Here is a 15275-nt window from a genome sequence, read left to right on the forward strand (position 1 = left end):
GGGTTTTTAAAATGTGCATGCAGCCTGTAACACGAGAACTAAAAGCAACATAAATAACTAATAATCACACTGTTTCTCCTGAATGAATGAATGGATGGATGTATGGATGGATGAATGAATGAGTCAGAGTGAGTCATGACAATATAACAAAAAAACCTTACGTTTTATGCTAACATCAGTTACAGAATTAAACTAAATGTTAGCGTTAGAGCTAGTATCACATCAAATGTTCAGATATTTTATTAAATAAAAATCCACTGGGATGACTCTGAGGGGAAGTAAGCATGAGAGCAAAATTGGCACTTTGTGTTGTAGATTGAAATATACAGTCATTGTGTACCTTTGGTAACAAACTGCCAGTCTCACTCTCATGCTTACTTCCCCCTCAGATTCATCAATATATTAAGTAGGATTAACTCCATGCTATTTTGGACTTACATAATTAAGTTGTATTTTACAATACAGTAATTATTCATTTATTATTTAAAGCAATTATAGCTATTATTTACATGGGTAACATTTAAGTTGCTTTTTCATGGACCCTTTAGCTGAGAGTCATTTTAGTTCCTACCTGGCATTGTTTTGCGGGGGACAGGTCAGCCAGAAGGACGGAGTATGCTACTGAACCAAGAAAGTAGGTTTGCACTTCTATCTTTGTGAGGACCTAGCTAATTAAGTTTTAGACCTGAGTTTGAGGACACTTTGGAAAGTCGGGATGGTGACCCTTTTTTGGAGAACTAGAGGACATTTTTGCAAAAGTGAGAATGTCTTTTTTTAAATTCAAGACAATTTCTAAAAGTCAGGTCTCATTTGGAAAGACATTTTTGTAAGTATAAGGCCATTTTTGGAAAGTAAAAATGTTTGTGAAGTCTTGTTTTGAAGATAGCTTACAGTAGGCCTATGTTTGGAAAGTCAAGACATTTCTAGAAGGTCAGGACAAGTTTTGGAAAGTTTTAAACAAACTTTATTTCGAAGAACTGATTCAGAGATAAACGTTTGGGTTTAGGGTTAAGGTTATTATGTTTTGTTATTAAGTTATTAAGGGTATACGTGCAGTTTAGTGTCACAAATTCTCCCCACACAATGTCCTTAATTAATAATGAACCTGGTAAACCACCTGTGCTTTTTAACAGGTGTTTTATAGAAAGTAATCAATAGGGGAGGAGTGGAATTTAACGAAGCTAATTCCTTAACTCGCCACACCGACAGCGACTTTGGAGTGGCTGGCGCCTCATCGCGTATGCGATGGAGTAGTACACACAGTTGTCACAATTTACAGTGTAGCCTAAAGACATCACGATAGGCCTACTACTTGCCTAACCCCCACCCCTCAAAAGTCGTTTTTTAAACACTAAGCTACGGCGCTTTTCCGGGCGCGCACCCCGACCCAGTCACGAACCGAACGGCTCTGCTCACCCGGACCCAATCGAGGGCCTGTCTGGGAGAGATTCTGCCTTTAGAGGCGTTCAGTCATAATCCCGCAGACTGTAGCTTTATGGTAGCTTTGGGAAAATAATAAACTAACCTGTCTCAAATAAGACCCTCATCATTTGTGACACTCACTTTTTGGAAAATAATTTGTGACACTAAACTGCACATATACCGCCATGCCGATTCTCATGCATGCAATTAGTGAGCTTTCTGCTTTATTTTATTCATTCTCACTGATGTAGCTATGTGGTTTCAAAAATGCCTCTTTGGCAATAATTTGCTGTTTGGGTCCTATATCTGGCTCGATCCATCGTGTGTGTGTGTGTGTGTGTGTGTGTGTGTGTGTATATTATTGAATGTTATCGCTGAGTCATTGTATTGCTGCGGGCTAAAGGCCGTACGGGGGATTTTACATTATGCAGAAAGCATCAAAGGAGCATGATGGGCTAAATAAGGTAAATAACTCATCTGTGCAAATACCACGGCCTTATTGTAAAATCAATGTGGCAATCAGCGTGACACAGAGCTGGTTAAGTGAATTAGAGCATTTGTTTGAATAACTACTTAAAGAAAGTAAGTGTGTGTGTAATAACCACTACTGCATTGCACTCATGTCAGCATGGACTGTAAAAGTTCACTTTTAATTCATGCTTTTTTAATTACATTAAACACAGTTAAGTTTAATGATGATAAATTCATCTTTTAAAAGATGTGTGGACAGGTCCTGCCTTTTGCCCAGTGCATGCTGGGATAACCTCCAGGAAAAAAGAGATACAAACTTAATCTTTCAGTACCTGCATCTTAATTAAAATGAATAGAAGAATGACTCTGATCAGCAGTTCATACACACCTTTTCATGTGCATTTAAATCTCCCATTTTATAACAACATTTGTCTTTAGTACATAAATGACATAAAACAATGATTTCATGTATATTATTTCATAATATGCATATTTTCCACCTCTATCCTCTGCATTTGGATAGATAGTCTAGCTAGCCAGAGTTTAGAATTACAACACAACAGAATTACAGCACATTTCGTGGCATCTTTAATCTAAATCAAGTTTTTTTTTTTTTGAGTCATTTGAACCATTTGTGCCGGGGTAGACAGGAAGCAGCATGCATACTTTGCCTGTTGCTGGTAGTTGCCATGGTAACGTTAGTAGCTTAGTTTTGGAGAATGAGACGTCTTGACCCAATCAGGCGGCGAAACGTTGGCGTCAGTGTCGGTGCTGCTAAAGGTCTCCGTTTGCGGCTGTTGAGACTGCAACACAACCCCGCATATTCCAGACCCTATTTCTCCGGTTTATGGGCTTGGAAACGCCAGAGCAGTGTGAATGTGAGGTGTAAACGTAGCAGAAGATATTTGTTTTTATACCAAAAACGTATCAATGTAAATGTAGCTTCACATTCTGTCCAAAGTTCTCAGATTACAGTCTGATCACACAGCATTGCATACTCTCTCCCTTTGCATTATCTCTAACGAAATTGACCTTTCTGTCTTCCAGCCTGGCCTCGTCGAAAGAAGCTGCGGCGAGGAAATCTGCCACCCCGATGCCGCCCTCCGAGTTCCTGGACAAACTCATGGGCAAAGTTTCGGGTTACGACGCCAGAATTCGACCGAATTTTAAAGGTAGGAGCTGCCACCAAGACTCAGTCGGATAAGACAGGAATGTAGCCAAACAATGTCCTGACCCGGTAATGTGTTGTTTCTACATTTCCTTACCTTCTCTAAATGCCTTTTTAAAGGGTTTAGTCAAGGTTATCGCCAAGAAAGGTTTGTATTAATTTGTTTAATTAAAAAAGAAGAAAAAAAGTTTATATATAGATGTTACTTAAAAATTCTGTTGCTTTGTGTGTTATTATCCTAATGTTTTTGGTTGTTCTCAATCTGTCGATCTCTTTCATTTGCCCTTTGCAGTGTACAACAAAGGTAATTCTGCCCATTGCTCAACTTGCTAAATATAGCCTTGAAGTAGGCTATGTCAGGTGTTAGACTCTGAAACCCCATTTCCTCTCTCTTTCTTTCTTTAACAAAACCCTGTCCCTGCACTGTTAGCCCCGAGCACACTGTAAAACAACATTCCCATTGTGATATTTAGGATCCCTAGTTATCATGGTGCTAGCTGGCTACATTCCTTGATACCCACACAGTATCCTGAGTGCTTGTTTTGGTGGTCAGGGGGTAACGTGCCTCTCTTCCAAGACTGGTCTGCTAAATATGATTTCATGATAATGATGATGGTGATGATGGTGAGGATGTTAATCTAATATTTAGTGACCTCTCCCTGAATGGAAGCCCCCTATAAAGACACATGTCAGAGGTTTCTATATTAAACGTTCTCACATTAGGAACACATTAATACGACGGAAAACTAGGGCAAAACTCCATTTTCATTAAAGTGTATGAATAATACAACAAGTTTTAAGAAGAAAAATCATCTCACCAAGGATTAGTTTTGAAATTTCGGTGAAATATTTATTTGTGAAATGACAGAAACAAAACCGGAGCTGGCCTCAGTTTTACCTTGTGTTTTTCAACTTAAACTGATATAATGTATGATTTAATAGCATAACATGTTACATTTGTGTCTTGTTGCATGTTAAATACTGACATATCTTAGTTTTTAGAATGGATGTGAGTCATTTTTATCGCTGTATATTTAGTTTGGCGGGTCATTTGTGTGTTCTGAGTGTACAAAATATTAGACCCCTTGTGATATTCCACCTTCCTGTGTGTAAATCTCCACTCTAATCCAGAGTATATGCTTATGACTGTCAAGTATCAAAATCCCTTTAATCTGTTCTAATATAGATTATCGTCTGCTCTAATATATTATATCACATATATTGTTTTTTTATACATAACTTACTTCCTTGACACATTGTGATCTGGAGAGATAAAGCTTATTCTACAGTTGTAATCATTTTGAATTGCTCTGGATAGGAATATTGTCGATCAGTAGGAAAAGGTTTTTTTCCCTCCAAATTTTTATTAAAATCAGAGCTGTGGTATCTTTGAGAAAACATTAAAGTCAAAATGTCGATCTTCAAATGTACCAGTATACCTTTTAGGTAGACTTGAAGATGAGATTGACGTTGATGCAAGTTTCCTCAAAAGCACGTCAGAATTACGAGTTTCACATTTCAGAATTGTGATTTTTTTAATTTGGTTTGACTAATTTGATTTAGCGTTAATGAGCCTCGATGCACTCTTTCTCGTGCTTACTCATTCGAATGTAGTACTTTCTTACACTGCTGGTCTGATTTTGGCAAAACCAAATAGCCAGCAGAGAGGGTTAGAAGTCACAGAGGACCGTAAATCCCCCTGTGAACCCCGACCAGTGGAACTGATTAAACCTGGAGGGATGATGTTCTCTATCTTGTTACTGATTGGCTGGCTGCACCTCCTCTTCACATTTACAGCGGATTAAACAGGTGAAATTAATAGGTGTCCTGATGTTTTGTACACCGAGCACACGGGGGAAACAGACTGCTAGAATGTGCAGCAGTGAACCACAGCTTATGAATGCTGCTATGGAACTTTCTTCATTTTTTTTGCTGAGCCCATAATGGCATAACCCATTATATGGTGATCTTTGTAAGTGGGATATCGCAGCTCATGCAGGATAGAATGGGGAGGGGTTTCACCGTGACAAAGTGTGTATTGTTACAACCTGCCGCGGCTGCAAAACAGCTGAAACTGCCCGTCCTTCCGCACCTGCCAAGATTTTTTTGGGAGGCATCGTCGGGAGTCCATTTTGGAGACCATTTCTATTTTTTAAATTGCATTTCCCCTCACCTCTGGATGGCAACAATCCAGCGTGATTTACTGCTACTATTGCTGCATTGACCTTTACAAATCAAGATTTAAACAGGCCGACTTGACAGTTATTAGAATTTTATTTCTTTTATTTTTTTACATTCTTCTAATGTGATGTAATAAAAAAAAAAAATGATATGCAGATGAAAGTACACCTTGGCAATGTGTTAGACATGCAGATAATAATAAAAATCCTCCAGCTGACGTCAGTGAGCTTTCAAAATTTCACCCCCATCCCCCAAAAAAAGAAACCTAAAAATAATTCAAATTGATGCTCTTAAACAGGTCAGATATTTCTGTCACTTTTCTTTGGGGGTTAATGTGTACCAAACCAATCTGTGATGAAGACGCACATACTCTGGAGGATGGACGCATCTTTTATGTAATGTTCTAAGCTAATTGTGTCAGGGGCCATTGTTAACAGACGGGGCCCAATGTGAATTTCCAGACTCTGTCATGGCTGTCAGGTCGACAGAGTGGCATAGCGTGAGCTCCCCAATTTGCTCATTCATGCAGTTTCTTTTATTTTTGTGTGTGTGTGTGTGTGTGTGTGTGTGTGTTTGTGTCCTACCAGCTAACTACGCCACTGCATTCATCACATTCTTGAAATAAACAGCTTGACAGCTCTGCTCCTTAATAAACTCTGGGGGGTAGAAGGAACAAAAAATTTACTTGAACAGCGTGAGGCTGAGTCAGTGAGGGTTTCTTAGTCAACCAATATATTAATAATAAGCTATAACTGGTTTGAGACATAAAAAAATTGCATTTTAAGGTTTAACTGTGAAGAAATATCCGTAAAATTTATAATTGTGAATTACATTATACTCAAATTAAAGGACCCCTCATTTTGTGTTATACCCACACTGAAACCATAGGTGCCCTGGAACCCTGGTTTGAGGGACTTAGTTTGGTATGAGAATGAAATAATAATACAATTTGTCAATAACACTGATCATATTAAATGTTGGGATATTGTGAAAATGGAATACCGTTTTGAGTACTGTTCTATCCAATCTAATCCACTTTATTTCTATAGCACAATTTAAACAAACAACAAGGTTACCAAAGTGCTTTACAAAGATAAAAATATAAAAAAAAAAAAACAACAACAAAATAAATAAAATAACATCAACAATGACAGCGACAACAAAAACCACAGCAGCTCTCATGGTGAATCAAAGGCCAGGGAATAAAAATAAGTTTTTAAACGAGATTTAAAAGTGTGGAGGGTGGGCGCACTTTTAATGTGCGGTGGTAAATCATTCCACAATTTAGGAGCAACTGCTGAAAAGGAGCGGTCGCCTCTGGTCTTCAACCTGGTCCTAGGCACATTCAGCAGCCTGCATTCCCAAACCTCAATGACCTTGACGGGGTATAAATGTGCAGGAGCTCAGAAATGTACTGAGGTGCCAACCCATTTAGCGACTTAAAAACAAATAAGATCTTGAAATGTATTCTAAAATATACAGGGAGCCAATGGAGTAAGGCCAAGATGGGAGTAATATGTTCGTGTTTCCGGGTTCCTGTTAGCAGACGAGCAGCTGCATTTTGGACTAACTGTAGGCGTGAAAGGGAAGTTTGGTTCACGCCAATGTAAAGTGCATTACAGTAGTCCAAATGGGTCGAAATAAAAGCATGAATCACTTGTTAAAAAATTTTAAAAGATAAAACAGGTTTAATTTTAGCTAAAAGCCTCAATTGATAGAAACTAGATTTAACCACCATGTTTATCTGCTTGTCAAGCTTAAAATCACTGTCAATTTTAATGCCTAAATTGGTAACCAGGGAACCAAGGTTTACGGGAGTGGAGTCACAAACCCGGCTGGGTCCAAACACAATGATCTCAGTTTTTTCTTCGTTTACACTTAAAAAATTAAAAGACATCCAGGCTTTAATATCCTTGAGACATTCAAGTAAAGTGGTAAGTATATTTGTGGGTCATCCGCATAAAGATGGTAGGAAATACCATGTTTTTTAAAAATATTTCCAAGAGGGAGAAGGTACAAAGAGAACATTAGTGGTCCAAGAACTGAGCCTTGAGGGACTCCACAGAGAAGGGGAGCTACAGATGATGTAGAGTCACCAAGTTTTACAGAAAAAAATCGGTCAGATAAATACGATCTGAACCACTGCAAGGCAGCATCATGGATGCCTACGCAGAGCTCTAGGCGAGAGATCAGAATAGCGTGATCAATTGTGTCGAAAGCAGCAGTGAGGTCTAAAAGCACAAGAATAGCTGAGTCCCCATGGTCTGTAGTTGATAAAAGATGTGAGTAAAAGAGTGCAGTCTTGGTACTATGAAAAGCTTTAAAACCAGACTGAAACATTTCTAAAATACCATTTGTATCCAAATAGGATTGTAATTGTGCAAAAACAGTTTTTTCTAAGATTTTAGAAATAAAAGGATGCTAAATAAAAAGTATATATATAATATATTATAAATAATTAGCTTTTTATTCTAGAATACTGAAATGCCCGAACATGTGACTGAACCATGGAATTACAGGGCTCCTTGAATGCAACAGTTGGAGAGGTTCATAAGGACAGTTTGATGTCACAGTGTTTGCTAGAACTCATCATTCACTGTTGTTAATTCAGAAAAGATTGACACATCCGAAATAATGGGCTGGCTGTGGTTAAGAGAGAGAGCGGGTCGGCCCTCAACCACAAGATTGGTGGTTTGATCCCAGGCTCCTCTGGCCACTCGTCAAAGTGTCCTACCTTAATGATTAGGATGATCTAAATGCAGATTGAATTTCATTACATTCTACTGTACGATCATATGTGACGAATAATAAAGTTTCTTCTTAATGATGGCACCTATGCTTACTAGCTACCTAGCAAGCTAGCTAGGTCGCAAGCTAACTCACGTTACTGCCTAGCAATCCAGATAATAACTCACAAGCTAACTAGCTAATGAGCTAGCAAACTAAGCAGCTCCAGAATGAGTTCATCCTGTTTACTTTAAGCCCCCCAACCAATGAACATTCACATAAGGCACAGCTTCAGTCACGAAAAGATGCTCATTGACTATGACCCAAATGTGACCTGCTTTCTTACAACGTTCTAGCGAAGTTGTGGTGTAGGCTAGCCTGCCAAACCTAACGGATGTCATCCACTACACGTAAGCTACAGAGTAAAAAAGAAGAGTCTCACATTATATAACGAAAACTGCTTGGCAGTTAGCTCTGTATTTTAAAAACTAGGTAGGAATCTTGCATGGTAGTGAGTGAGATCACAAAGCACTGGCTAACCAGGTAGGGCGCTAATGTAATAGCAAGCTATTTGCTTGATAGCAAACTTTTTTAGGCGCAACCACTCTTTCTGAATTGAGAGGAAACTGATGTCTCCGTAAACTAGGGTTGTTCGATTATGAAAAAAATTAGTATCATAATTAGTATTATATTTTTATTTTGGATATTGAAATCAATGATTATTTAACACACTCATTAACTTTTGGAAAGATGTTGCATTTATGGAACTTAAAAATCAACAGTGAAAACACCTTGAACTGTGAAATTCCACTTAATACTTTCCCATTTTAACTTTTTTTTTCTTTTCCATTCAGAACACAAAACAAAATAAGAGTTTACTTGCAAAACGTAATGTGCAAAATAATTGTTTTTCTTGATTACATTGTTTTTGTGATCGTTAGGAGCCGAAATCGTAATCACGATTAAAATTCGATTAATAGCACTGCCCCGCCGTAAACTGCACTGTGGGATTCAAGACAAAGTGAGAGCAAATTGCCTTTATGAACCTCCACTAATTACCTACTATCATAATGTTGGACAGTTTAGACCCACAGACAGTTAAGGGTAACTGAATGTGGCCAGAATGCAGAGTTGTATAGCGGCTAAATGGTAAGAGCATGAAAGTGCAGCTAGGTTTTCTCATCCGCTTACACAACTCATCAAATTAGCACCAGTCCTGCTAATTTTGCCGAGCAGCAACAGTGGATGGAGGGCAGGGAGGGAAACAGGGGAGGGAAGAGATGAGATTTGCCACAAGCTACAAATGTGCCAGCATGAGAGGAAATTACACTGATCACGACCGGGGGTCCACTGTGCGGGCAAAAAGCTTCCGATTGATTTAGCAGGTTCCTTCATCAAACAGAGAGGAGAGCAAACACTTCTGACACATTCGGGACAAGCCATTTATAATCCATGAGTTCATCCGTTATTTCATTCTCTTCCTGCTTTGTGATTATTTTTTTCTTGCCCCCTCCCCCTTTTGTCTTTCTTTCCTTTACTCCTTTCTTCCGTCCTTCATTCATTGACTCATTCATGTTTTGTTAAGTTGCTTGATTCCTTCCCTGCGCTTTTCTCGAAGTTCTTTTTCTGCACCTCACATTTCACATTGTCCCTTTCTTCTCTCGTATTCCTGTCTACTTCGTTTTGTAGTCAATCTTTCATTCTCTCTCAGTATTTATACCTGCTTGAGACCTTCCTTTACTTTCTCATCACTCTTTCTTCCATTACTTAACAAATTATTATTATTATTATTATTATTTTTGCTGTATTGTAATTGGTCGTATTTCAATTGTGCACCTCCCTTAAATGTAATCTCTGTATTAATTTCTTCTGTCATTATTTGATCCGGCCTTCCACCTTTTTTTTTATCTTCCATTGCCGATCACATTTCTTATTTTTACTCTATTTGCCATCTGTCCATCATCCCTTCCTAAGCTTTTTTTTTTTTATCGTGTTGTCATTTCTTTAAACATCCATTTTCCTCTTGCATGAATGAAAGACAAGGTCATTAGAACAGTGATCGGCCCTATGCGATTTCTCTCCTTTGACTTCCCTCCTTCCTCCCCTCTCCTCTCCTCGGGCCTCCTCTGTATTCCAGCCCATCCCGCTGTTTCGTAAAACAAACTGGACTCCTTTGACCTGGTTGACAAGCTGGGCAGACATAAGCTATAACGTTCTTCCACAGTGGTACAGGAAGACGTATTAGAACATCAACAGCAGGCCTTTCTAATCTACTGGCCCTGCAAATGAATGGCCGCATGGTGCTGTGCAGATAAATGAGTGTGTATGCGCGCGAGAGAGATAGGGACTTACAGAGAGACCCAGCGAGGGAAAGGTGTGTTTGTGAGTGTCTATTTGCATGAGTAAGAGTGTGGATCCTCTTGTGTCTAAGTGTGTGTGTGTGTGTGTGTGTGTGCACACTTGATGAATGGCACAGACTGCAGCTGCGACTCCGCTCTCCCTCTCCGCCATAACCTTGTCCTTCCTCATCACTCAAGCCGAACAGCGACGAGGACAACAACCGCGAGCGAGCTTCTGGTTTTAAGTTCACCCAGAATGGGCCGCTAGTGATCCGGCTATCTATTCCCTTCCCTCCCCTGCCACCGCCATTTCCCCCTGCAAAAACTGAAAGCAGTGCCCGAAAAGACCCTGAACGCGTCGCCAACCTTAAATTGCATCCGGGTTGGGTGGGTCTACCGAAGCAGGTTTTCATGTCTAGCTCGCTTGAACAGCCACTGTGGCTGCCGGAGCTCGGGTTTGCTTCTTCGGATACAATCCCTTTATTTCATGCTGCTTCCACGGCTGGCCTGGCAAAGCTCCCCTCTTCTCTCTGCTCCTAACCCCTCTGGGGTCTTAGGGTGTTTTCAGACACAGATGATCTTGGCATGCTCTGATATTGTCAATTTGAACAAATGTAAGCAGTAGTTTCCAAAGCACAATGACTTTTTTGTATTTATTTAAGTTCAGCTAGTAGTAGATGTATGTAAAAATGTTTTAAGCAAGTTGTAAAAATTAGTTTTAGAAGTGTGCTCGAATTTGTGAAAAAACATGACCTTACCCATTTGTGATGAACCGTTTTGGCCACATGAGGAAAGTCTTTGGAATGTAACAAGCACAACCTCTTTCATCAGCTCCATTGTTTTATACAAATAATCTAATCTAAACCAAGAGTTAGCAGTGGGAGGGGTTATGGCCCTTTACAATGAATATGCAAAAGAGCTGTTCATAGCTTAGAGTATGGCTATTCAACTGTTCAGGGAGACACAAAATGGAAATTTCCCTGAGCTATTGTCAGTAAAATAAATGATATCCCTGACATCAAAATTCTGAGTGAAGTTTAGAAAGAATGAAAAACGCAGACATAATTCGCCATGTGGATTTACCGCCGGTAGAGAGGAGAGGCTGGTTTGTTTCCGTCAGCACTTTAGTTTACAAGAATTTGCCAGATTTCAAGATTGGTGGCAAACCGTTAAACAGGAAGACTCCAAACAGACAGCTTTCATTTGAGCTTGTTTGTAACACTCTGCCATTTGCAGAGTAGCGCGCTGTGTTCAAAACTGTTGGAGTGAATGAGAGACTGCGTGCAGACAGAGCCGATTGAAATGTCGCTTTTCTACATATTTCTGCCTGTTGAACATATTGATATAGTATTGGCTTTTCGCTCACAAAAGGTTTTGTTGCAGTAACAGGCGTAACGTTAGTTGTCATCTGTTCCTTGCATCAGGGGCCTTTTCTGATCTTCTGTGTATCATTCCCAGTTTAGTACATGCACCTCTACAGCATATGTTGTCTGCTGTGTGCCGACATCGCCGTTCAGAATGCAGCCCGTCTTCCAAAAATCAAAGCTTATCTCCATATGAATTATGTTTGAAACTGCATGGCATTTTATCTGGTTCACCATGGGCGTTGTCCAGGGCGACATCTAGAGATGCAAATACGAGGGTTGGGTTTGCACTCTCCCTGTGGAATGCTACCTTCTTTAACTAAGTAATGTGACATTCTTTATGTTTTATCTCATTAATGTAATTTTACAAAATCACAATTATGTGGCAGTGGACACATTGGAAAGTGTAAATTATAAGGTTTCTGTCGAGTTTTTTGCCATGACCGTATGATACAAATGTGTGAAGCTATTAATCTAAATACATGATGAATTTATTCTAACCCTGCGGAGCTATGCCGACGGAGCACTCAACCCCAGAGGGTAAAATTTTATTCTGATCAACAACAAAAAGCTGTTGAGAATCCACCACTGTATCACTTTGCGTCCGAGCTGAATCACACACTCTTTCTCGTCTGAATGAGTGGACGTGAGTGGACAACGTACGGCAGTATAGTTACATGTTTGGCTTCCTCCTTTCTCCTTCTCTCTTTCCTCTTTTTTTTCTACACAGCTGGAGTACTTGTTACTACACAATGCTACGCTATACTCCACACTGCACTTGTGTTATACTACACCCTCCCTGTTCCTCTCTGCATCCCCTTTTCTCCTTGCCAGGGTTGAACGTGCCGAGGTGGGACTGTAGTTATTAGCTGTCGGAGCTTGACGTTCATTTGGTGTTATCAGCACTTGTTTAATGGCTACTTAATGGGATTAATGGGCATAAGGTAATGAGCGTGGGATGGAGGAATGGCTGCGGGGGGGGAAAAAACAAATGGGTCACGGAGGGGGTAGAGTGGGAGGGGGTGGGGAGAGTGGGAGGGTGTGGGGAGGGGGGTGAAGGAAGGGAGGGAAGGTAGCATTGCAAATGGTGAACAGACTCTAAGGGATTTGCTTACGACAGGAGATCGGAAAGAACTCCAGATGGCAAAAAGTGCAACCCAGGGTCTCACGCTGCAAACACAGAATATGTTTCCCCTAGTTTAGCGCCAGAATATTGATGCTAACACAATTCCCAGTGGGCTTCGGTATTGCTCAGTTATGTATAACACTTGCAGCACATAAGCAGATCTGAGAACCAAACTATAATATCTACTCCCTCCTCCTCTTATTTGTTTTCCTTTTTTTCTCTGAGAGCTACTTTCTACAAGGATGCAAACACAGAAGTCTGCTGGAGTGAAGGGACATATTTTCCCAGAGGAAGGTCTCGTGGCTCTTTTAGTATTCTAGGTAACGGCCCTATCCTTTCCAAACCAGGACATTTAGATGGGGACTATATTGCACAGAGCGAGGAATTTTAATGCCGTCGCAGAGGTGACTCTCTACTGAGTTATGACGAAAATATTGATCGCGCTTCAACGTCTAGTGGGAGCAGGCGGAACGGCAAGGGCAGCGAAGAGAGGATTATTGAAGAGGGTAATGGTAAAAGGCAGCCAAACGTACGAGGGCACTCAAGATGGACTGAAATAGAGACCGATAGGAGGGTGGGGGAGTGGAGCGGGCAAATGGAAAGAAGCAAGTATGTATGCACTGATTGTGCAGCCAAAAGTAGCAGTTGAGATCCATATTAGAGGTGTTGAAATTAATCAAATAATCAATGCATCGAATCGTGGACATAGACGATGCTGCATCGATAATTGGCAGGCTCATAATCGATTATTTCTGTTGACAATATAATGTAGGCCTAACAACATTTCTGTTTACATATTCTGTTATGCTTTGCATATTCAGGCCAGTGCCATGTGCTCAGTGCTGTATAGTTTTATGTATCCAATTTATTTAGTATTAGAGCACTGCAGAATGTTTTGTTTTTGAAGCTTGATAATCGTAATCGAATCGGGAGATCAGTGAAGATTCACACCTCTAATCCATATATTATCAAGAGCTAAAAGAGAAATGATCAAGCTAATAATTAGAGCGCTGTCAAATGAGCTCCATGTACTCCGTATCTCTTCAGTCATACGGTTTGCTATAAATACCTCACATCACTATTGTTTCTTCTTGATTCCGAAGATAGTAATAAGGAGGAATCTGTAAAGATGGAGGGAATGCAAAGCTAATCTGGGACGTGTAAGAACAGCTGATGGCTACATTACTGCGTCTTCCCTCTGCAGTCCACTGGTCCATGGCTAATACGTTTATAAGGAGGGGAATACTGCTTAATAAAAGGCCATTCAGTCCTCCTGTGGAATCCCATCACACCTCTAATTACCAGCTTGAGGAAAAAAAAGGTTTAAGCCTACCATATCAGTCTAAAAGGCCTGATGGAGAGGTTCACACATTATTGTTTACCGCTGTGACACAATCACGAAGGCGGTAAGCTGCTGTTTTCAGGCTCTACGTGGCAGAAGTGTCGGCGGATGCAGGCACCAGAGACAGAAAACAAATGTTAAAAAATCCCTGTACTCATTTAACAAAAATATCTCTGTTTTCCAACACAAATGCAAGTTTTTGTTTTGTTTTTTACACCTCCCCTACTAAGCCAAGAGAATTGATTCTGCACAGCGCTAGTAATTAGCTCGCATTATGAGATCCCCACTGCCAGCAAAAAAAAAAAAAAAAAAAAAAAAAGCCCAAAACCGTAGCTGCTGTGGTTTTAATGCCAGGATCAGGTGCTCAGATGTTCGACAGGCTGCCTGGCCGCGGGGCTAAGCCCGGGTTTAACCCTGACACAGAGAGTCTGCTGTGTGCAGAACAGGGAGGAAAAATTGCCTTTCATGGATTCAGTCAGATTATAGAGTTTAAGTCACCTGTCTACAACAGTTCATGGTCACGACGAATACTTTCCATCTATCTTAGGAGCCGTTTCCCTTCTTTCTTTTTTTTTCGGCTGACAATGACAGATTACAATATCGCTCCCAGACTTCGACTCGGCGTAGTCGCCATCCCTCACAATGGCAGTTGTCAAGTACAGCAAAGCAGGCCAGGCCCTGTTTACTCAGTTCAATGCAATTCGGAAGCAAAATAGGACATCAATCAACAAATCGGAGCTATGAAAAGAAAGAAAAAATACTCCTCTAATGTAGTGCGAGGACATTTGTTTGGCTTTAGTTCATAGTTCAGAGTAATAGAAGGAGAAGATGTACATTTAGATGAAAAACAAAAGGCTGTCTGGTGACATTTCTAGCTTCTGTTGAGAATTAATTGAAAAGAAATACACACAGATGGGATCATTATTTGCTCAGGAAAACTATGAAATCTTTGACGCTCAGAATGAGCTGTACCCCCGGCTGACCTTTACATAAGGACATTTCTGGATTCTAGAAAGGATTTTTAATTCACAATCTGTGAGACGCTTGGGTATGAACGGTAGTTGAGTGACAGGTGAAGTGTTGTGGGTTTGGCTGACTATCTGCTAATCAAAGGACAGTAAAACTTGTATTTGCT

Source organism: Perca flavescens, chromosome 10, assembly GCF_004354835.1.
Source record: "Perca flavescens isolate YP-PL-M2 chromosome 10, PFLA_1.0, whole genome shotgun sequence".
In the NCBI taxonomy this organism is placed as follows: Eukaryota; Metazoa; Chordata; class Actinopteri; order Perciformes; family Percidae; genus Perca; species Perca flavescens.